The sequence below is a fragment of the Balaenoptera borealis genome (genome assembly GCF_965194805.1).
Source record: "Balaenoptera borealis genome assembly, chromosome: 9".
In the NCBI taxonomy this organism is placed as follows: Eukaryota; Metazoa; Chordata; class Mammalia; order Artiodactyla; family Balaenopteridae; genus Balaenoptera; species Balaenoptera borealis.
Genome location: NC_138873.1, coordinates 57900459 through 57923186, shown reverse-complemented (window position 1 = coordinate 57923186; position 22728 = coordinate 57900459). Strand labels below are relative to the sequence as shown.

At 39.1% G+C, this 22728-nt stretch overlaps 1 long non-coding RNA gene across 5 annotated transcripts in view; it reads left to right on the top strand.

Annotated features, from left to right (window-relative positions):
- Positions 1-22728, top strand: part of LOC309634816 — a 385422-nt gene that overhangs the window by 30723 nt on the left and 331971 nt on the right. For 3 of the 5 annotated variants that reach the window (XR_014248434.1, XR_014248435.1, XR_014248436.1), the window contains exon 3: positions 5030-5120. This is a non-coding gene — a long non-coding RNA (uncharacterized lncRNA). Of the gene's footprint in view, positions 1-5029; positions 5121-7199; positions 21018-22728 lie in introns of those variants that run through there. The other 2 variants (XR_014248438.1, XR_014248437.1) reach the window with 2 other exon arrangements.

Sequence of the window (22728 nt, the reverse complement as noted above, 5' to 3'; positions counted from 1 at the left end):
TGCTCTTTCATCTGCTGTGTGTTTTTCTGTCGTCTCATTTTGCTTATCTTACTGTGTTTGGGGTCTCCTTTTCACAGGCTGCAGGTTCGTAGTTCCCGTTGTTTTTGGTATCTGTCCCCAGTGGGTAAGGTTGGTTCAGTGGGTTGTGTAGGCTTCCTGGTGGAGGGGACTATTGCCTGTGTTCTGGTGGATGAGGTTGAATCTTGTCTTTCTGGTGGGCACGTCCACGTCTGGTGGTGTGTTTTGGGGTGTCTGTGGCCTTATGATTTTAGGCAGTCTCCCTGCTAATGGCTGGGGCTGTGTTCCTGTCTTGCTAGTTGTTTGGCATAGGGTGTCCAGCACTGTAGCTTGCTGGTCGTTGAGTGAAGCTGGGTCTTGATGTTGAGATGGAGATCTCTGAGAGATTTTTGCCGTTTGGTATTACGTGGAGCTGGTAGGTCTCTTGTGGACCAGTGTCCTGAAGTTGGCTCTCCCACCTCAGAGGCACAGCCCTGATGTCTGGCTGGAGCACCAAGAGCCTTTCATCCACACAGCTCAGAATATAAGGGAGAAAAAAATAGAAAGAAAGAAAGAGGATAAAATAAAATAAAATAAAGCTATTATAATAAAAAATAAGAAAAAAAATTATTAAGAGTAAATGTATTCAGAAAAAAATTTTTTTTATTTTTTAAAAATAGATTTATTAATTTTTTATAGTAAAAAATAAGAAAAAAATTTTTAAGAAAAAAATTTATTAAGAAAAAAAAATTTTAATTTTTTAAAATAAAAAATATGAAAAAACTTATTAAAATTTTTTTTAATTTCTAAAAATAGAAAATATGGAAAAAATTATTAAGAAAACATATATTAGGAAAAAAAAATTTTTTTAAGTTAAAAAAAAAAAAAAAAATGGATGGACCTAACCCTAGGTCTAATGGTGAAAGCAAAGCTATACAGACAAAATCTCACCCAGAAGCATACACATATACACTCACATAAAAAAGGAAAAGGGGAAATTAATATATCCTGCTCCTAAAGTCCACCTTTTGAATTTGGGATGATTCGTTGTCTATTCAGGTATTCAACAGATGCAGGCACATCAAGTTGTTTGTGGAGCTTTAATCCGCTGCTTCTGAGGCTGCTGGGAGAGATTTCCCTTTCTCTTCTTTGTTCGTACAGCTCCCAGCGTTCAGCTTTGGATTTGGACCCGCCTCTGCATGTACGTCGCCTGAGGGCGTCCGTTCCCCGCCCAGACAGAACAGGGTTAAAGGAGCAGCTGCTTCGGGGGCTCTGGCTCACTCAGGCCGGGGGAGGGAGCGGTACGGAGGAGGCGGGGCGAGCCTGCGGCGTCAGAGGCGTCGTGACGTTGCAGCAGCCTGAGGCACGCAGTGTGTTCTCCCGGGGAAGTTGTCCCCGGATCACGGGAGCCTGGCAGCGGCGAGCTGCACTGGCTCCCGGGAGGGGCGGTGTGGAGAGTGACTTGTGCTCGCACACAGGCTTCTTGGTGGCGACAGCAGCAGCCTTAGCATCTCCTACCAGTCTCTGGAGTCCGCGCTGATGGCCGCGGCTCGCGCCCGCCTCTGGAGTTCCTCTAGGCGGCGCTCTGAATCCCCTCTCCTTGCGCACCGCGAAACAAAGAGGCAAGAAAAAGTCTCTTGCCTCTTCGGCGGCTGCAGACCTCCTCTTCGGCTCCCTCCCGGCTCGCCGCGGCACGCCAACCCCTTCAGGCTGTGTTCACGCCGCCAACCCCAGTCCTCTCCCTGCGATCCGACTGAAGCCCGCGCCTCAGCTCCCAGCCCCGCCCGCCCCGGCGGGTGAGCAGACAAGCCTCTCGGGCTGGTGAGCGCTGCTTGGCGCTGAGCCTCTGTGCGGGAATCTCTCCGTTTTTCCCTCTGCGCCCCTGTTGCTGTGGGATCCGTGCTGATAGCCGCGGCTCGCACCCGTCTCTGGATTTCGTTTAGGCAGCGCTCTGAATCCCCTCTCCTTGCGCACCGCGAAACAAAGAGGCAAGAAAAAGTCTCTTGCCTCTTCGGCAGCTGCAGACTTTTTCCCGGACTCCCTCCCGGCTAGCACCAAAGCCCGAGCCTCAGCTCCCAGCCCCCGCCCGCCCCGGCGGGGGAGCAGACAAGCCTCTCGGGCTGGTGAGTGCTGGTTGGCGCCGAGCCTCTGTGCGGGAGTCTCTCCGCTTTGCCCTCCGCACCCCTGTGGCTGCGCTCTCCTCCGTGGCTCCGAAGCTTCCCCCCTCTGCCACCCGCAGTCTCTGCCCGCAAAGGGGCTTCCTAGTGCCTAGAAACCTTTCCTCCTTCACGGCTCCCTCCCACTGGCGCAGGTCCCGTCCCTATTCTTTTGTCTCTGTTATTTCTTTTTTCTTTTACCCTACCCAAGTACGTGGGGATTTTCTTGCCTTTTGGGAGGTCTGACGTCTTCTGCCAGCGTTCAGTGGGTGTTCTGTAGGAGCAGTTCCACGTGTAGATGTATTTCTACTGTATCTGTGGGAAGGAAGGTGATCTCCGCGTCTTACTCTTCCGCCATCTTGCCCCTACCTCTAATTTTTTAAATATAAACATTTGTGTACTTGGTTTCTTGGCATTCTAAAATATCATTTCAGTCAGTGCATAATATTTCATCAAGAGAAAGCACAATAATTAACCCTTTCATCATTTGTGAATATTTAAGAGGCATGTATACCCTTAATTTTTTTGTAGTGTAATGATTTTTAATTTAATTTTATTTTATTTTATTGGTCATGCCACACGGCATGTGGGATCTTAGTTCCCTGACCAGGGATCGAACCTGCACCCCCTGCAGTGGAAGCGTGGCGTCCTAACCACTGGACCACCAGGGAATTCCCAGTGTGGAGATTTTTTAAAAACATAAATCTAATCTGTGAGTTTGAATTAATTGCAATTTTCAGTTTGGTGAATAAAGAGTTGGTTAAAACAAAGTTAGGGATTCTACAGAGGACTGTTGACACAAAGGGGGAAAAATCAATTGGATATTATATTTTTTTCGTAGTGAAATACAAAATATTCAATTATCTTAAAAATTCAGAACAAGAAAAATAAACATTACTTAATAATTAAGACAAATACTCCAAAGTATACTTTGGTTACTTAAAACCTTTGAACATTGAGGAGAAAGGAATAAAGGAAGGCAGACAAGAGTGAAGTGGAGATGGGTGCACTGTAATCTCTGCTGTTTTTCCTGTCTCTTCTTAGCTGGAAGATTGTATCCATCACCCATAGAATTCAACCTATATAACTGCTTGGTACATTTCTGCCTTTTGGGAAGAGAGAATGGGAAGGCCCTAAGTCAAGTCAGCTGCTGTCACTTTAACTTTGCAGCCTCCTTCTTGCCCCTGATGTGTTGTCTGGTTCCCCTGTGCATGAGTCTCAGCCTTGTGTCCTAAGACAGGTATGCTAGCTCCTATGGGGCTGGGCTTCTTCCCGGTTTTTTTGTTGATTCAGTTCTACCCATAAGAGTAGATTTCTATTATTAGCTTCAGGATCTTTTGGATGATGGGTAGATCTCTGGATCTTTTGTTATTATATTCTGTACATGTACTGGAGTTCCCATCTACTGTTGAATTTTCCAGTACTATAACTGACATTAACCTTTCCTGACCATTTCGGGCTGCTCAGGTCTAGCAGCTCACCTGCCTTGCCTGTGGATGGATATTTATTGAGTCTTCAGATGCGGGTCATCTCAGTCTAGTCCATCTCACTGCCTGCCAAAACCTAGGGACAGCTCAACAAAGCTCAGTATAGAGTGGTGCTTAAAACCATGTTAATTATCTGTTTGTTTGTTTGTTTTTTAATTTTTATTTATTTATTTATTTATGGCTGCATTGGGTCTTCGTTTCTGTGCGAGGGCTTTCTCTTGTTGCGGCACGTGGGGGCCACTCTTCATCGCGGTGCGTGGGCCTCTCACTATCGTGGCCTCCCTTGTTGTGGAGCACAGGCTCCAGATGCGCAGGCTCAGTAGTTGTGGCTCACGGGCCCAGCTGCTCCGCGGCATGTGGGATCTTCCCAGACCAGGGCTCGAACCCGTGTCCCCTGCATTGGCAGGCAGATTCTCAACCACTGCGCCACCAGGGAAGCCCAATTATCTGTTTTAAACATTTAAAAACTATTCAACAGGCAAACTTTTGGAACCCCTTTTAACAATAGTTTGCATAATTAACCATATTATTAAGCAGAAAGCTGCAAAAGCTCTAGTACTGGACAGGATAGTTTAATAACTCATTTTAAATGATATGCAAAAGGTTATCATCCAAGTGTTAAGAGTCAAGGGAAGATGAGAGTAAGTCATGTATGAGAAAAGGACACAGGATTTAAAATCTGAAGGACTCCCTCCTTGTTCACTATGACAGTGGGCTAGATAATTAACAACCACGAGCCTCAGTTTCCTCATCAGCAAATTGGTGATAATAGCCATCTGAAGGGCTGAGGGAGGATTAATCTAAATAATGTAATGGGCTTTTTGATAGTTTATTGCATATAAGTAATATTTTTCCTATGTACAAGCCCTGTGAAAAGGTCCTAAGCATACCTGGGGCACATTCTGAACTTGGCAGGCTGTGACCTAGGGAGCAATTCATTTATGCACTAAATATTTTTCAGCTTTTCAAAAATATACTCCCCATAGTCAAGTGGCTCACCATCTGGTGAACCTGGGTTGGGGGAAAATCCTTATAAATCAGACTAGAAGGCAAATACGAACCATCCCCCTGAATGATGTAACTTGTAAATGCTAAGTGTATTGTTTTGGATCAGATGACAAATTAGATTCAAAAAGTTGATATTCTCTATATGGTTTTATTTGCTCTGGGCATTAAAACATGCAGAGATATAAAAAGGAAGGAAAGAAGAAAGATCCAAGCTGACAGGTATTGATTGCTCTGATTGTGGAGGGAAAAAGGACTGCTGGAAGGAGGAATTTTCTGCACCTAATTTGAAAGTCTAAAAGGCCAAAGAGATACCTCTCTCTGTGTCTTTATTCACTCAGCAAACATTTCTGAATCCCTGTTCTCTGCTCTGTCTTCTGTTAGGTTCCAGGAATTCAGAAGCATAGTCTCAGCCCTCCTGTGTCTGACTGAGAGGCACATAAGGAAATCATCACAATACAAGGTGTCAGTCAAGGTATGTACAAAGACTGTGGAAGCACGGAAGGAAAACAGTCAATTTTATTTACTGGGGTCATGAAGGCACTTTGGGTCTTAAAAAATGATCTAGATGTCACCAGAAATCTAAGAATTTTCCAGACAGATGAGACTTAAGTAAAAACATGGGATGTGAAGAAATTATGTGACATATGTAGGAACAGTGTAAGATACGGGAGAGGGAGGAGGGGAGGATTAGAGTCAGAGATATAATTTGAAGTAGTCTAAGTGAGTGGTCAGCAAACTATGGCCCATGGGCTAGCCCACCAATTGTTTTAGTAAATAAAGTTTTATTGGAACACAGCCACACTCACTAGTTTAGGTATCATTTTCAGCTGCTTTCAAGCTATTACAACAGAACTGAGTAGATGTGAATGAGAACATATAGTCTGCACGCCAAAGTATTTACTATATGGCCCGTAACAGGAAACGTTTGCTGAATCGTGGTTTAGTTAATAAACAGTAAAGACTAAACTAAGGAAGTAGCATGCAATGGAGAGAAAAAGGCAGATTTGTGAAGCATTTTAGAGAGGAAGATTTTTTTTCCCCAAAGAATATATTTATTTTTGTTGCTCTTTTTGCTTTTTATTACTACATACCCCTATAAAAGTAATAGATATTTATTGTAAACAATTTAAATAATGCAGTGTGTATAAAATAGTAGAAAAATTCAAACAATAGAAAACAGTAAAAAGAAAGTGAATGTCCTTAGGGGCAACAATTGCTAACAGTTTGAGTTATATTTTTTTTCCAAGGCTGTTTCATGCATATATATTTATTCGTATTCATTTGTTTACTTTTATAAGTGGGGTCATTTTATACAGACTATTCTATAATCTGCTTTTATCACTTAACAGTATATCACAGATATCTTTCCATGTCATGGTATATACGTCTGTCTCATGCTCATTAACAGTCTTATATTTTAAACATTCTTTTGTAGAAAAGTCCAGTTTAATTAATTCATTCTAAAGATATTTATTGAGAAATGTAGTGTGTATCTATGCAATTGTCTTCCTAGTGTTCCCGTCCATGGATCTTCTGAGAACTACTCCCTTTGTCTCCAGTTGTATACCATGACAGCTGTCATATTAGTAGTTGTTAATCCAGTTTCTTGGCCTCCATTCTTTGGTTCAAGTGCATGCATTTAACACAAGTCAGCTATGGCAGAAATAGCTAATTGTCACTAAAATTTGGGTTTCCATTTTCACAATATGGTTGGAGAAACTGAAGCACAGGTCAAATAATGTCCAGATACTAGAATGTGTTTTGCAGAGAATGCCAGCTCTCCACCAAAAGCTGTTCTCCCTTTCTTACTGGGTATATAGATAGACTATATTTCCTAGACTCTTTTGGTTATATGTGGTCGAAGTAACTAAATGAAATGTGAGTGAAAGGAATGCACTCCATTATATTAGTTATGTCTTGCTGTGTAACAAATTATAGCCTAAAAGAACAATAAACATTTCATAAGGGAAAACATGCATAAGGGAAAACACTCTGCCATGTGAACACTGCTGTCACTGGTGGTTTGTTAGCACCAAGACCTGGCCCTACCCAACAGCCTAGAGGTGCCAGTGCTGGGATGTCTCAGGTCAGACAACTAACTGGGGGGCGGGGTTTGGGGGACATAGCCCCACCCATCAGCAGACTGGCTGCCTAAAGACTAAAGAGCCCACAGCCACCTCTGGACACGCCCCTAGACACAGCCCTGCCCACCAGAGGGCCAAGACCCAGCTCCACCCACCAGTGGGCAGGCACTGGCCTCTCACACCAGGAAGCCTCCACAAGCCTCCAGACCAGCCTCACCACCAGAGGGCAGACACCAGACACAGGCCAGACCCTACCCTGGGGCCAGCAGGGCCCTGGCCCTGCCTACTAGACCAATGCAACCTTCAGGACACTCCGGACCCTATACCCAACTGTGTTAGGAACCGGCCCCTTCCCACTAACGATCTGAAATGAGCTCTGGGATCCCTGGGCCCTGCAGCTAGACTCCAGGAACCAGCTCTGCTGTCAGTAGTCCAGCACTAACCCCAGGATCTGTCTTCACCGCCAGTGAGTAGGCAACAGCCCCAGAGTCTTCAGGACCCTGATTCTGTCCACCAGTGAGCCAGCGACCAGCCGCCTCGTGACCAGGCCCTAGTAAACAGCAGCCAGCAGCATCCGTACAAGGCGGGGCCTGGCAACCAACCAGACTGGGGGCCAACCAAGCCTACCAGACTGCCCACCTTTCGGTGAAGGTGTTTAGAAAATGGAATTCTCATACACTGTTCCCGGGTATATAAAAATGGTACAACCACTTTTAACGACAGCTTGCCAGTTCTGAAGAAAGTAAATATACACTTTCTGTGTGATCCAATAATTTCATTTCTAGGAATTTACCAATAGAAATTAAAACAGGTTTCCACACAAAGACATGTACACAAGTGTTCATAGCAATATTATTTGCAATAGCTGAAACTTGGATACTGCTCAAATGCCTATCAAAAGGTGAATGAATAAATAAATTATGGAATATCTTACAGTAGAATACTCCTCAGCAATACACTTGGAATTACACTTGGTGATATCTGCTTCTCCAGCAGGGGTAAACATAGAAGACAGTAGTGTAGAAGACAATTCAAAACAAAACAAAACAAAAAACAGCAAAACCTTTTGAAAGCAGCTTATGCCAAAGAAGGTTGTTAGCAGTCACAGGAGAATGATTACTTCAGCGGAGAGTGCGAGGGGAGGGCTGTGTAACTGAGGCTGGGACATGCTGTCTAGCATATTTTTATACAAAACAATGCGTAACACTGAGATGTGCTCATCTGCAAGCATTTGATCTACTGTCATATGTCTGTTGAATATTATCTGTGTTATTGGCTTTCCTTTTATTTTAATAATAATCTCATGTTTCTATATTGTGTCCATTGAACTTAGATGTGAGGAATTGGTGAGGAGTTGAGACTAGTTTTTCAAGGAAGAGCTTTAAAAGACTGATGCCCTTTTTAAGTAATTTGAGTCTCCCATGGTGGAAGTGAATTGGAAATAAATAATTTTCTGTCACATTCTACTATTTACCTGAACTATAGGATTTTAAGTAAATGATCAAATATCTCTGCCCTTTGAAATTGTGAGTATCTAATTAACCACTATTAGTCATGCTTCAACTGTTCTGATCTTTAAATCTCAAAAATACAACTCCATTCTGAATGGGGTATGCTAGCATGAAATACCAGAAAACCTTCTTTGGACATAATATGTTCCCACTCAGGTAATATAAAATCAAATGCAGACTTTGGCTTATGTGCTGTAGTTTCCTTACCTTGAGTTGGAGAATGCTGTTTATAAAATAAACTCCTTTATAGAGTAGTACATATAACATTTTTTGACTCCTTCCTGTCAAACCAATTAGACACTTTTCTTGTAAATACAAAAGATAAAAACTCCAGGCAGCCTAGGCTTGCCTCATATTGACCACATTCAATGATTTTGCTATTAACTTTCTACAAAGTTAGGAAATAAGGATAAGAAATTGGCTTAATAATAGTATCCTGTAGTATTCCTTGTACTTCTTTGTCAATATTTGTGCATGACTTTTGACCACCTGCCTTGTTGCTGGCTTTCTAACCGTCTGTGTTCCTAGACCTATTTGTTAGTATAGTCTAATATAAATCTCTTGGTCTCAGGTATATCTCTTTCTCTGAAAAAAACCCTAAGTCATGGTCATAATGCTAATTCAGAGACCTCTGTTTGTTTCAGGTTATGAGGAAAACAGAGCAGAGAAAAAAAAATTATGGGCAAACATTTCAAAAATATATACCATTAGTCACAGAGAGTATTTGGAGAGGTTGCATGTAATTCTGTGTAAACTATCAGCACTAAAGGAAAGCAAATAAAAGTAATGTCCTGCTAAGTTTAGGTCCATTGACCTCTTCCTGACAGGAAATTCAAAGGCAATTCCAGGAGATTTCAGCAGAAGGTTACCTAACTATGTATGTGGATAAAACTTAAATGCTGGATTCAGATAATAGCACTTCTGATCAAGTAAATTTAAAGAAAAACGTGCTGAACATCTACCATAAGAAAGGACCTGGAGAGGTAAAAATAATATATATAAGATTTCTGTCTCATGTAGTTTGTACAGTTATAGTAACAGCTGGTATCAGAGTTCCTTTTGAATTTACTGAGGAAATGCTTAGATAAAAATCACTTGACCTGGAAAATGAGATCCTAAGGGCATGGATTATCAGGAGTCAAACAAAGGGGAAAGCTTAACTTCTATTTATGATATACAATAATTTGAGAAAAGGGGGAAGAGTACAACAGGGAGAGAAAAAATTATAGGTGAGTATTTTAAAAGCAGAGATATCTAATATTCCTTATTCTGAAATGTGAACTCCCTGCTCAAGCTCCCCAAATCTGCAGTAAAGTTTTGGGAGTCCTGTTTTACAAATTGAGAGAAGGGACTGATTTCCTCAACTGGGTTTGTATTAGTTTCTTATTGCTGCTATGACAGATTAATGTAAGTTTAGTGGCTTAAAATAACACAAATTTATTATCTTATAGTTCTGGAGGTCAGAAGTCCAAAAATGGGCCCCATAGGGCTAAAACGAAGGTATCAGTAGGGCTGGTTTCTTCTGGAGGCTCTAGGGGAAAATCTGTTCCATCTTTTCCAGGTTGTAGAGGCTTCCCATATTCTTCGGCTCGTGGCCCTTTCCTCCCCCTTCCAAGATAACAGCATCACATCTTCAAATTTCTCCCTCTGATCTTGGCTTGTGTTGTCACCTCTTCTCTGACTCTGACTCTCTTGTCCTCTTTCCATTATAAGGACCCTTGTGACCACATTGGCCCCACCTACATAATTCAGGTTTACCTCTCCATCTCAAGATTCTCTCTTTTTTAAAAATTTCTTATATGATGTTTTGGTTTTCTTTTCTTTCCTTTCTTCTTTTTTTTTTTTTTTTTGGCCACACCATGTGGCATGTGGGATCTTAGTTCCCTGACCAGGGATCAAACCCTTGCCTGGGAGCATGCATAGGGAGCATGGAGTCTTAAGCACTGGACTGCCAGGGAAGTCCCCATCTCAAGATTCTTAATCTCACACACACACACACACACACACACACACACTGTCTCACAAAGATCCTTAATCACAATTGCAAAGTCCCTTTTGCCACGCAAGCTAATATATTCACAGGTTCTGGGAATTAGTATGCGTACATTTTGGGGGGTCTATTACTCTGCCCTGTGGGGAAGAACAGAAAGTACAGGTAGAACAGTGTCATGATCTGTAAAATGCACCAATCCAGTGGAAGCAAGGGGCTTGAAAGCCAGAGGGAATCCTGAGACTGTGCCTTTCATAGTTTTTGAGCAGGGCAATAACATGACCATAATATCTGTGCTTTAGGAAGATAATTTTGTGACAGTATAAAAGAGGGACTGTAGCATCAAGATAAATAACAGAATAGTTAAGTAACAGTTCAAGAGAACAATAGGTTTGTCACAAAGCAGTACATGATTAATTACCAAATGGATTCTACAGACAATAATTACTATTGGAATTTTTAAAACATAAATTTGGATAATGGTGATTCGTGAAACTGTTCTAATAAGGCCAAGGACGTGAATTTGATTTCTTTGTGGGTCAGAATGTTCTATGGTTGAGTTAAACACTTAATCATGACCATCTTGCAACTGGGGGGTGGAAGAGGCATAAATAAAATCAAGTAAGAAAGCAAGTTAGAGTAGTACTAATATTTCATTTCTACTGAGAAAAATCCCAGTCTTTATGTCCTTCTGATGATAGGTTAGCACTTTATCTATTAAAGATGGTAGGTTACGAATATAATGAGAAAAAATGGGTTTTGTAAGATTTACCTCTGTAAATCTAAATACATTTTATCATAGACATGCTTGTAAAGATTTTGATCATAGACATGCTTCTAAAGATTTGTGTAAATAAAATTTATGTAAATTCCCTAATATTTCAAATCTATTTCTGACATGAATTTTATGAATAATCAGTATGCAATTTTTTCCCTGAAGAGAAAATTTATATAAGCATAAATATTATGAAGTTTGCTTGATGAACATAAATTTAGAGCAAATTTGGAAAGGCCAATGATTTAATGTATAGAATATGGGCTATGAAATGTAACAGTGGGTGTTTCGATTAGTTGTATGGTTTTATGTAATTTAACTTCCCTGAGTCTCTGGTTCTGTTTTATAAAATACAGGTAATAATGTCTATTTTTAGGGTTGTTTTGAGGATTAGAGATTGTATGTGTATTGTAGGTAGAAGATATTTTTATCAGCTATTATCCTGATTCAAATGTTCAACATCAGTAGCCATCTCCATAACAAGGACACACCTGCTATTAGACCCAGGTGGTTTACATTTAAAATATGACTTCAAACAATCTCATGATGGTATCTTCTCTCATCACTTTGAAAATATTTTCCTTATGTTTTCTGTCTTCCATTGTTGCTGTTGTCAGCTGTCCGTCCAGTTGTCTTTCCTTTGTTGGTAACCCTGTGATAAGGGTAAATCACAAATATTACATGGGTAATGTGAACAGTTACAAGTGTTGTGGTTTTAACATGGTGACAATGAACCAGTTGCTCCTAAAGGTAAAGAAAACTCTTGCTGATACTAGGGAGATTTTTTTCCTTTGAGACTTTGTAAAAAAAACATGTAATGAACAAAAATTCTCGATATTTTCTTCCCTAACTACCTTAAAATAGGCCCTCATCCTCCATTACTATATTCCCTTATTCTCATGTAATTTTTTTCATAGGACTGATTGCTTCTTTTTTTATATATATATTTTATTTTATTTACTTTTATATTTTTGAACTTTATTTATTTTTGGCTGCGTTGGGTCTTCATTGCTGCGCACGGGCTTTCTTTAGTTACGCCGAGCGGGGGCTACTCTTCATTGCAGTGCGCAGGGTTCTCATTGTGGTGGCCTCTCTTGTTGCGGAGCACGGGCTCTAGGTGCACGGGCTTCAGTAGTTGTGGCATGTAGGCTCAGTAGCTGTGGCCCACGAGCATAGTTGCTCTGGCATGTGGGATCTTCCCAGACCAGGGATCGAACCCGTGTCCCCTGCATTGGCAGGCGGATTCCCAACCACTGCGCCACCAGGGAAGTCCCAGACTGATTGCTTCTTGACACTGAGTTTTATTTGTGTGTATTATCTTTCCCTCTACCTCCCACCCCTGCCCCAGAATGTTAGCTGCTCTATCACACCAACTAACTTGAGTCTTTGGTGGCTCTGTTCAAAATAAGGTTTCTGAGTATATTCGTTTGCTAGGGCTGTCATAACAAAATACTACAGGCTGGGTGGCTTAAACAGAAGAAATTTATTTTCTCAGTATTCTGGAGGCTAGAAGTCCAAGATCAAGGTGTCGACAGGTTTAGTTTCTCCTGAGCCCTCTCCCCTTGGCTTGCGAGTGGCCACCTTCTGGCTGTGTCCGCACATGGCCTTTTCTCTGTGCATGTGCACCCCTGGAGTACCTTTCTTTTATAAAAGCACCAGTTGTATCAGATTAGGATCCCATCCTCATGGTCTCATTTTAACTTAATTACCTCTTTAAAGACCCTGTTTCCATATAGAATCATTCTGAGGAACTGGCAGTTAGGGCTTCAACATATGAACTTGGTGGTGGTGGAAGCAGGGGACACAATTCAGTCCATAACACTGAGAAAGGGAGTCTCACTGGCTTAGTTTAGGCTCACGGTCACAGAAGTCAAAATAGTGAGGAAAGTGGAATCAATACCCAGCAGAAGATAGGAGAAAAAGTGTTAGTTATTTAAAAACCTGATAGCTGATATGTCTTCCCTAAGGAACTCGAAAGACAGCTATTCTATGTTGCTAGTGAATTGCAGAGACACAAGCTCTAGTTTCAGCTATTTTTTAAATTGTGGTAAAAAATACATAACATTAAATTTACTTTTTTACCATTTTTAGGTGTACAGTGTAGTATTGTTATCTGTATGCATGTTGTTGAACAAGCGACCTCTAGAAAAATTTTTATCTTGCAAAACTGAAACTCTATTCCCATCGAACAACAATCCCCTTTCTCCCTCCCCCCAGCCCCTGGCACCACAATTCTATTGATACTTTCTAAGAGTTTAACAATTTTAGATACCTGACATAAGTGGATTCATGCCGTATTTGTCCTTCTGTGACTGGCTTATTTCACTTAGCATAATGTCCTCAAGCTTCTCTTGTGTGTAGCATAGGTTTTGTCCAAGGCTGAATAATTAGTTTCAGTGATTTTTTAAAAGGCAACAATAAATTTTACCAAAATATTTTATCACCTTTACTTCAAATTTCTCTTGCAACATCTTTTGAATTTCTCTCCTCTTATTTAAGTATCCACAATTGTTTTTAATGTAGGTCTTTATGTAGCAAATACTGTTCAACTACATAGGACATAGTGTCTCTGTGTTTTCATAAAATTCAGGACTGAGTTTACTTTTGGATTTTCTTTCTTTCTTCCTCTCTCATTTCCTTTTGTCTTCCCTCCCACTGTTCCTTCCTTTCTTTACTGTGTATTCATTAAGTGCCTACCTTGTGTCAGCCATTGTGGTAAGAATTGAGAATTCAAGAAAAATTCTATTGCAGCAAAGCTTCCGAGGTCTTATAGATCTGAGAATACCTTATCATGCCTTCACATTTTAATGGCTACATAGAAAACTCTAGATTCTAAATTCTTGTTCTTTAATACTTTGGAGACTTTTCTACATTGTCTTCTTTCATCCAGTGTTGCTACTGAAAAATCTGAAGTCAGTCTAATTCTTATTCCTTTGTATATTCTCTGTTCTTTCTCTTTGTAACCTTTATTTTTTAAAATTACTTTATTTATTTTTATTTATTTTTTTGGCTGCATTGGGTCTTCATTGCTGCGTGCAGGCTTTCTGTAGTTGCAGCAAGCAGGGGCTACTCTTCATTGCGGTGCACGGGCTTCTCATTGCGGTGGCTTCTCTTGTTGTGGAGCACGGGCTCTGGGTGCACGGACTCAGTAGTTGTGACTCACGAGCTCTACAGCACAGGCTCAGTAGTTGTGGCACACGGGCTTAGTTGCTCCGCGGCATGTGGGATCTTCCTGGACCAGGGCTTGAACCTGTGTTCCCTGCATTGGCAGGCAGATTCTTAACCACTGCGCCACCAGGGAAGCCCCTCTTTGTAAGCTTTTAAAATGTTCTCTTTGTCTTTGAGGCTCATAAACATCACTCTGGTGTGTCTCAAGGTGGATTTTCCCTGTTTCTTCTCTTTGACACTTTAAGGACCTTTTCAATCTGAAGTATTTCACCTTTAAAAAAAAATTCTGGAAAATATAACTTCATTATTTTTTCAGATATTCCTTCCTAGTCAAAGGCTTTGAGAAGCAGCCAAGTAAATACTGAGAATCCTTTTGACCCATGCTCTTGGAATATTTATTTACAAGGTTCAGTTTTGTAGATTAGATTTCTTTCTCTAAATCCAATCATGAAACGTCATTCTGTAATGAATGATAATGGAAATGCTTTCTATTGGTTTTCAGTTTTCAGAATCAACATATAGACAAAGTGAAAAAATTTATCTTAGAGAATAAGATGCAAATTCTATAGACCTTGACAGTAAAATAATGGTATATCTGACTGAGTTTTGGAGAAGTGGAATGAGCTACAGAAGTACTAATATTTTTCATATTTATAGCAAGGAGTTAAGGAATGTAAATTAAAGAACGAGACGTTTAAGCTGATTACTTAAAATTTTCAAGTAAACCTACTAAAATAAAAATATAATAAAGACTGAATGGGGAGGGGGAGGTGCAGAAAACATGAGCTAACTTCTCATTTTTTCTGCTAGAGACAACAATCAATAAAAGAAATAGAGGTGTAGTGGTATCAGCAATATTGTTATATGCTTATATAGATAACCTCGAGAAGATAACCTAGAATCTAGATAATCCTTGTTATTAAGGGGATAACGAAGGTAATCTATAGAAGAACTAAAGCCAGAAATTGTATAAAAAATTGTCGTCTATGGGGAATGGAATTGGGAGTGGGAGGCAGGAAGAAAGACTTGCTTTTCATTTTAAACCCCTCTGTATTTTTAAAATTTTTGTTTCTATGTACACCTATTACTTTTATAATAAGAGCAAAATAAAAGCCTTTTTACTTAGAAAGGAATATCTGCCATTCTGGGGAAGGATAAATATTATCTTCAGAATTTTTGCCACATTGTATTTTTATGGTTACATTTTTAAACAAAGTATTATCGGATTGTCTTCAGATTACCCCATCTCCTGATCATGACAGAAGGCCTATTGCTATTTAAAAAAAATGAATGCTAGAATTCATTTTCTCAATTAGGTTAGCGATTTGTGGACATTTGTGCTTTCTGTCCAAACTATGGTTCTTAATTTAAATTTTCCATCTGAATTGTCCTGGACTGTTACCGTGGGGGCAGTTATAGAAGTTCAAAAATAAAACTTAATAGATCTTTATATTCTGAAACCTCCAATAGTGGTGAGGATTTATTTTCAAGTGCCTTCTGTTAGGATATTTACTTATACCTTGGCTTCTTTTGCAATTTATCTTTTTTCATAGTTACTATTCAGTGCATTTATTTCTCGTAGCAGCACTCATCTAGACATATTTAAAACTAATTGCCTGAGTCTGGAGGTGAACAGTTTTTCTATTCTATTTGTCCTTGTTCCAGTGAATGAATGTTAGATTTGTTGTTTTTTAAGATAATCCCTAGTCAGCAGGTTAATGTGCTTAGGATACTACTGAGCCGTGTGTTTTCTTGGACTGATAATAAAATAGAATACATTTTTCAAATAAGATTTTCGTCATTAAAAGCTTAAGCAAGCTACATAAAGAAAGAAAATAACACAGGATTGTAAAATTCAAATAATTAATCATATGTATACATAGTTATTTCCTTTTTAATCCTGGATTTAATTCCTTATTGTTTCCTGGTAGTGTTTACAATGATTTATGTTCACTCTTATATTTAGGGCAAAGGCACTTAAATTCAATCACCAAAGAAAGAGAATAAACATTTGAAGAAAGACCATTGCCATCGTATCTCAAATCTCAAATTATCCTAGTGCTATAAGTCAAATTCAGTGAAGTCTTTGAGTATCAAAAGCCTACTCTGTGTCTGGTATTGTACAAAGTATTATGGAAAGTGAAAAAAAAATAGTAGTTCCTGTCCTTGAAATGTTAGCCATTTAGCTGTGGAGATGGAATTTAGATAAATGAAACAAATGTAAGGTAAGAACTTGCAATATAATACCTGTCCTTCAGAGTTACAAATGTAAATATTCAAACAATTCAGAAATGGCAAATATGAAGGGGAACCACGGTAGTGAAACCTAGTGATGGGAAAAGCATTTTTATCTCAGGTTTAAAGGGATTTTAAGATTTAGATGTATCGTTGACAAGGAAATGGCCATCTAAGAAAAAATAAGACTCTGGACATTTGGAAAGAGCATGGCTTATTTGCTTACTAGAGGACACAGTGGTGTAGGGGAGATAGAATTGTGTGATTAACAGCCCTCCCCCCACCCCCACCCCCCTTTTGTGGTGTAAATCTATTGGCACTACTTTTGTGTGATTTACTCAAATGATGGTCATGGGGGGTTGTATGTTTCCTTGTTTCCTTTCTGTTATCCCTGATCCTTCACTAAAGACATGTCACAAATTTCAATTTCCCATGTAATGAAGTGTTGATGGTGTGCTATGGGGAATTAAAGAGAAGTACCTGGTCAACATTTATGACAAAGTAGACAATGAATGGGCAGATTTCTTTCTCTGAGGCCAGATGATGATAGTGGAGGTGGCCACTGGATGAGGGCAGCTATAACCAATGGTAAAGCAATCTTAGGAGGGTCATCAGCCTCAAAGTAGCAGTGCTGGCCTGAGGGAGCAGCTGATGATAGGACATGAGAGCACATGGGAGGTAGCACACTGGAAAATTGTCTGAAATCACTCAGGCACAGTTTGAAAGGGAGATGATTTCTAGCAATAAAACCAGCAGAAGCTCATTCCGACATATTTTGGGCCACATTTTTCACCATCATTTATTATTGTTCTGATTGCCTTTGCATCCCTTTATGTCTTTTACCACAACAAATAGGAAGGGTAACTGATGTCCCAAGTCTCAATGAAATTCTGAGTAGTGGTAGGCACTTTGAATCTGGAGATAGAAAATAGTAACTAGCTAGTATTAGTAGATTTTTAAACATGGGGATTGTAGTAAGGTCTCAGATGCTTGATCTATAAAGTGAGAAGGTTGAACAAAACAATCTCTATTTATTTTTCTTATAAAAAGCTATTAGTCAACCCATTACCTAGCGATACGTTTTCTGTCCATCCCGCAATGTCAAAGGAAAGATCATTGATTCACTCTACTTTCTGCCCTCCACTCTCAAACTCAGCCTTAAAAATGTATTCACATAAGGGACTTCCCTGGTGGCACAGTGGTTAAGAATCCGCCTGCCAATGCAGGGGACACGGGTTCGAACCCTGGTCCAGAAGGATCCCATATGCCGCAGAGCAACTTAAGCCCGTGCGCCACAACTACTGAACCTGTGCTCTAGAGCCCACGAGCCACAACTACTGATGCCCACGCACCTAGAGCCCGTGCTGTGCAGCAGTAGAAGCCAGCGCAATGAGAAGCCCACGCACCGTAATGAAGAGTAGCCCCTGCTCACCACAGCAATGAAGACGCAACGCACCAAAAATAAATAAATGAATGAATTAAAAAAAAAAAACTATAGTTGGCCTTCAATAAATATTAAAAAAAAATGTATTCACATAAAACTTTGAAAATTGTCACTTGATTTAGCTTTCTTGAAGAACATGCTGATTGAGTTTATTATTCTTAATCTGTGTTTTAAAAAGATTAACACAAAGCCAGATCTGTATTTCAACTTCATTGTCCCCTGTGATAAATCAGTACCTGAAAACCGACACTTGAATGATTGCTCTACAACCTAAAATAAATGAAAGAAAACAATCTTTTTTTCTATATAAAGGAAATACATGTTTATTGTACAAAACATTGTAACGTATAAGGGAGACAAAGTTATCCACAATCTAAAAAAATATATATATCCAGAAACCTATATTTTATAAATGACAAGAGATAACATCTTTCTGCCTTTCAGTGCTAATGGTTTCCTATGCTGAATGTATGTTTGACTATGTATATAATTATTTCCTTAGTTTCCCTACACAAAAGGGAACATATGGGTCAAAAAATATGAACACAGTTAAAACTCTAGAATAAATAGCATCAAAATTTCCTTCTAGAAAAGTTTTACCAGTTTACATTCCTACAAAAGTATGAATGTTTGTCCTCACATTTTCTTGCAAGTACGGAACAAGTAATTTGTCATTTTGATAGGTGAAAATATTATTTTATTGTAATTGTATTCTGTACTTCTTTGGTTATAGTTTTATATGTTTTCCCTATTTTTAAAAATGGGGTTGCTTTTTTTTTTTTATTAAGTTTTGAGAGTTCCTTATATATTCTGAATCCAGATCCTTTATCAAGTATGTGATTTGTAAGTGTTTTCTCAGTTTGTAGCTTTTCTTTACATTATCTTAACAGTATCTTTTGAAGGGCCTTATTACTATGCTAATATTTGATGCCTTTGTATCACTTTAGTTAAAATTAAAAGCAGGGAGAGAGAAGAGAGACGAGAGAGAAGAAAACTGGTTGCTTTAGGTTATGTGCTCAACTGTTGTCTAGGGAAAGATGACATTCTGATATTTTCACCAAGATTGCACATAATGGACAAGGTTGCCCACTCTCACCACTATTATTCAACATAGTTTTGGAAGTTTTAGCCACAGCAATCAGAGAAGAAAAAGAAATAAAAGGAATCCAAATCGGAAAAGAGGAAGTAAAGCTGTCACTGTTTGCAGATGACATGATACTATACATACAGAATCCTAAAGATGCTACCAGAAAACTCCTAGAGCTAATCAATGAATTTGGTAAAGTAGCAGGATACAAAATAAATGCACAGAAATCTCTTGTATTCCTATACACTAATGATGAAAAATCTGAAAGTGAAATTAAGAAAACACTCCCATTTACCATTGCAACAAAAAGAATAAAATAACTAGGAATAAACCTACCTAAGGAGACAAAAGACCTGTATGCAGAAAATTATAAGACACTGATGAAAGAAATTAAAGATGATCCAAATAGATGGAGAGATATACCATGTTCTTGGATTGGAAGAATCAACATTGTGAAAATGACTGTACTACCCAAAGCAATCTACAGATTCAATGCAATCCCTATCAAACTACCACTGGCATTTTTCACAGAACTAGAACAAAAAATTTCACAATTTGTATGGAAACACAAAGACCTCGAATAGCCAAAGCAATCCTGAGAAAGAGAAACAGAGCTGGAGGAAGCAGGCTCCCTGACTTCAGACTATACTACAAAGCTACAGTAATCAAGACAGTATGGTACTGGCACAAAAACAGAAATATAGATCAATGGAACAGGATAGAAAGCCCAGAGATAAACCCACGCACATATGGTCACCTTATCTTTGATACAGGAGGCAAGAATATACAGTGGAGAAAAGACAGCCTCTTCAAAAAGTGGTGCTGGGAAATCTGGACAGCTACATGTAAAAGAATGAAATTAGAACACTCCCTAACTCCATACACAAAAATAAACTCAAAATGGATTAAAGACCTAAATGTAAGGCTAGACACTATAAAACTGTTAGAGGAAAACATAGGCAGAACACTCTATGACATACCACAGCAAGATCCTTTCTGACCCACCTCCTAGAGAAATGGAAATAAAAACAAAAACAAATGGGACCTAATGAAACCTCAAAGCTTTTGCACAGCAAAGGAAACCATAAACAAGACAAAAAGACAGCCCTCAGAATAGGAGAAAATATTTGCAAATGAAGCAACTGACAAAGGATTAATCTCCAAAATATACAGGCAGCTCATGCAGCTCAATATCAAAAAAAAAAAACCCAATCCAAAAATGGGCAGAAGACCTAAATAGACATTTCTCCAAAGAAGATATACAGATGGCCTACAGACACATGAAAGAATGCTCAACATCATTAATCATTAGAGAAATGCAAATCAAAACTACAATGAGATATCATCTCACACTAGTCAGAATGGCCATCATCAAAAAATCTACAAACAATAAATGCTGGAGAGGGTGTGGAGAAAAAGGAACCCTCTTGCACTGTTGGTGGGAATGTAAATTGATACAGCCACTATGGAGAACAGTATGGAAGTTCTGTAAAAAAAACTGAAAATAGAACTACCATACGACCCAGCAATCCCAGTACTGGGCATATACCCTGAGAAAACCATAATTCAAAAAGAGTCATGTACCAAAACGTTCATTGCAGCTCTATTTACAATAGCCAGGACATGGAAGCAACCTAAATGTCCATCAACAGATGAATGGATAAAGAAGATGTCGTGCATATATACAATGGAATATTACTCAGCCATAAAAAGAAATGAAATTGAGTTATTTGTAGTGAGGTGGGTGGACCTAGAGTCTGTCATACAGAGTGAAGTAAGTCAGAAAGAGAAAAACAAATACCGTATGCTAACATATATATATGGAATCTAAAAAAAAAAAAAAAAAAAAAGGTCATGAAGAACCTAGGGGAATGACGAGAATAAAGACACAGACCTACTAGAGAATGGACTTGAGGATACAGGGAGGGGGAAGGGTAAGCTGGGACAAAGTGAGAGAGTGGCATGGGCATATATACACTACCAAACGTAAAATAGATAGCTAGTGGGAAGCAGCCGCATAGTACAGGGAGATCAGCTCGGTGCTTTGTGACCACCTAGAGAGGTGGGATAGGGAGGGTGGGAGGGAGGGAGACGCAAGAGGGAAGAGATATGGGGACATATGTATATGTACAAGTAATTCACCTTTTTATAAAGCAGAAACTAACACACCATTGTAAAGGAATTATACTCCAATAAAGATGTTTAAAAAAAAAAAAAGATTGCACATAATGGGTATTCATCAAAAGGAACAAGAAAAGGATAATGGTTGTTATATGATTTCATTTGAGGAAAGATATGGACCCTTTTGGTGGAAAATGCACAAATGCAGTGAATGATGCATTTTGCGTACAGTTACTTAAGAAGACTCTGAATTGCACAGGAACCCAGAAAGATTTAGAAAAGCAGTGGCATTGCTAAATTAAAACCTCTCTTGATAGTCTTTTTTTTCACATCTCTCAGAATTTCTATGGTTGTCATATCATAGCTGCCCAGCTAAATTAAACTTTGGCTTTCGAGTATTTTTTTTTGTTTAAATCAAGCCTTGATTGAAAATCACTACATGATGCCAGGCTCTTTGTGGGCAAAAAATTGTAGTGATATTGGCAGAATTATTGGGGATGAACTCATCAAGGCTCAGATTTCATAATATCCTAAGCTTTCATGATATCCTTTAAAACCAGAAGCTAAAAAAGGCAAGTCAATAGTTGAAAGTCAAGTAGACAAAGAATATTGGTCATACCTTATAATGATCTTTGTGATACTCCAATTCTTCTAGTCAAAGAAATCAGTGAGTGAAGATATAGACTTGTTTAGGAACTTAAGCCCAAATAAACATATTATCTCTGCTTCCCTGTGGTACCAAACCCCAATACTACTTTATGTTCAGTGCCAACATTATAAGCATGTGTTCTGCTTTTCTTTAGATTGAAAAAGTCAACCCCTGCCCCCCCCCCAAAAAAACTGGAAGTTCAACAATTTATTGGGAAGTTATGCCTTGGGGATTTATTGAGGCACCCTCCTATTTTCCACAGCTTCTTAGTTAGGACCTTCAGTACTGTAAATTTTTCTTATCTAATATGTGGGTGACCTTTTGCTATGTTTTCAAGATGAGGTGGGCTTAAAGATTAGCTTCTGTATACTTACTATTTTAACTTTTAAAGGTTATATCATTTCCAAAGAAAAATTACAATTTCCTCAGAACAGAGTCCATTGTCCAGAATATAATTTATTCTAAGGAGAGTAAATTTTTCATGCTTGACAGATTACAAGCCATTGAAAACTTTCCTAGACAGATTACTAAGAGACAATTAACAGATTTTCTGGTTTTCACTGGCTACTGCGAGTCACATCTCTGTATAAGTTGCGTAGTCCTTGGTAACTGAAACTCTTTCCTGAGAATCTAAATATTAGCAGCTGTTTTGTGACTGCTTCAAAATCCTTATATTCTGGGTCTTCTGAACTACAAAACTTTCTACCTATTTCTACATCAATGCCCTGGGATACTCTCTTAATGTTCTGATGCAAACCCATGGGAACCATCACAGACCAAGTGTTTATTTCAGCCTTTTCCTAGACCCATAACTCCTCGTCTAAGCAGCAGCAGCCAAACAAGTAGAACATTATACTGACTTGGTTTCAGGATCTTCCTTAAACATGATGGTATCTCATACTGTGTAATCTTTACTACTTGCTGAAAATAGATGACATTATTCAGCAAGCGGGCTTACTTCCAATGAAATTTTATTGCTTTTCCTTCCACATTGTATCCATCATTGTAGTATTTTA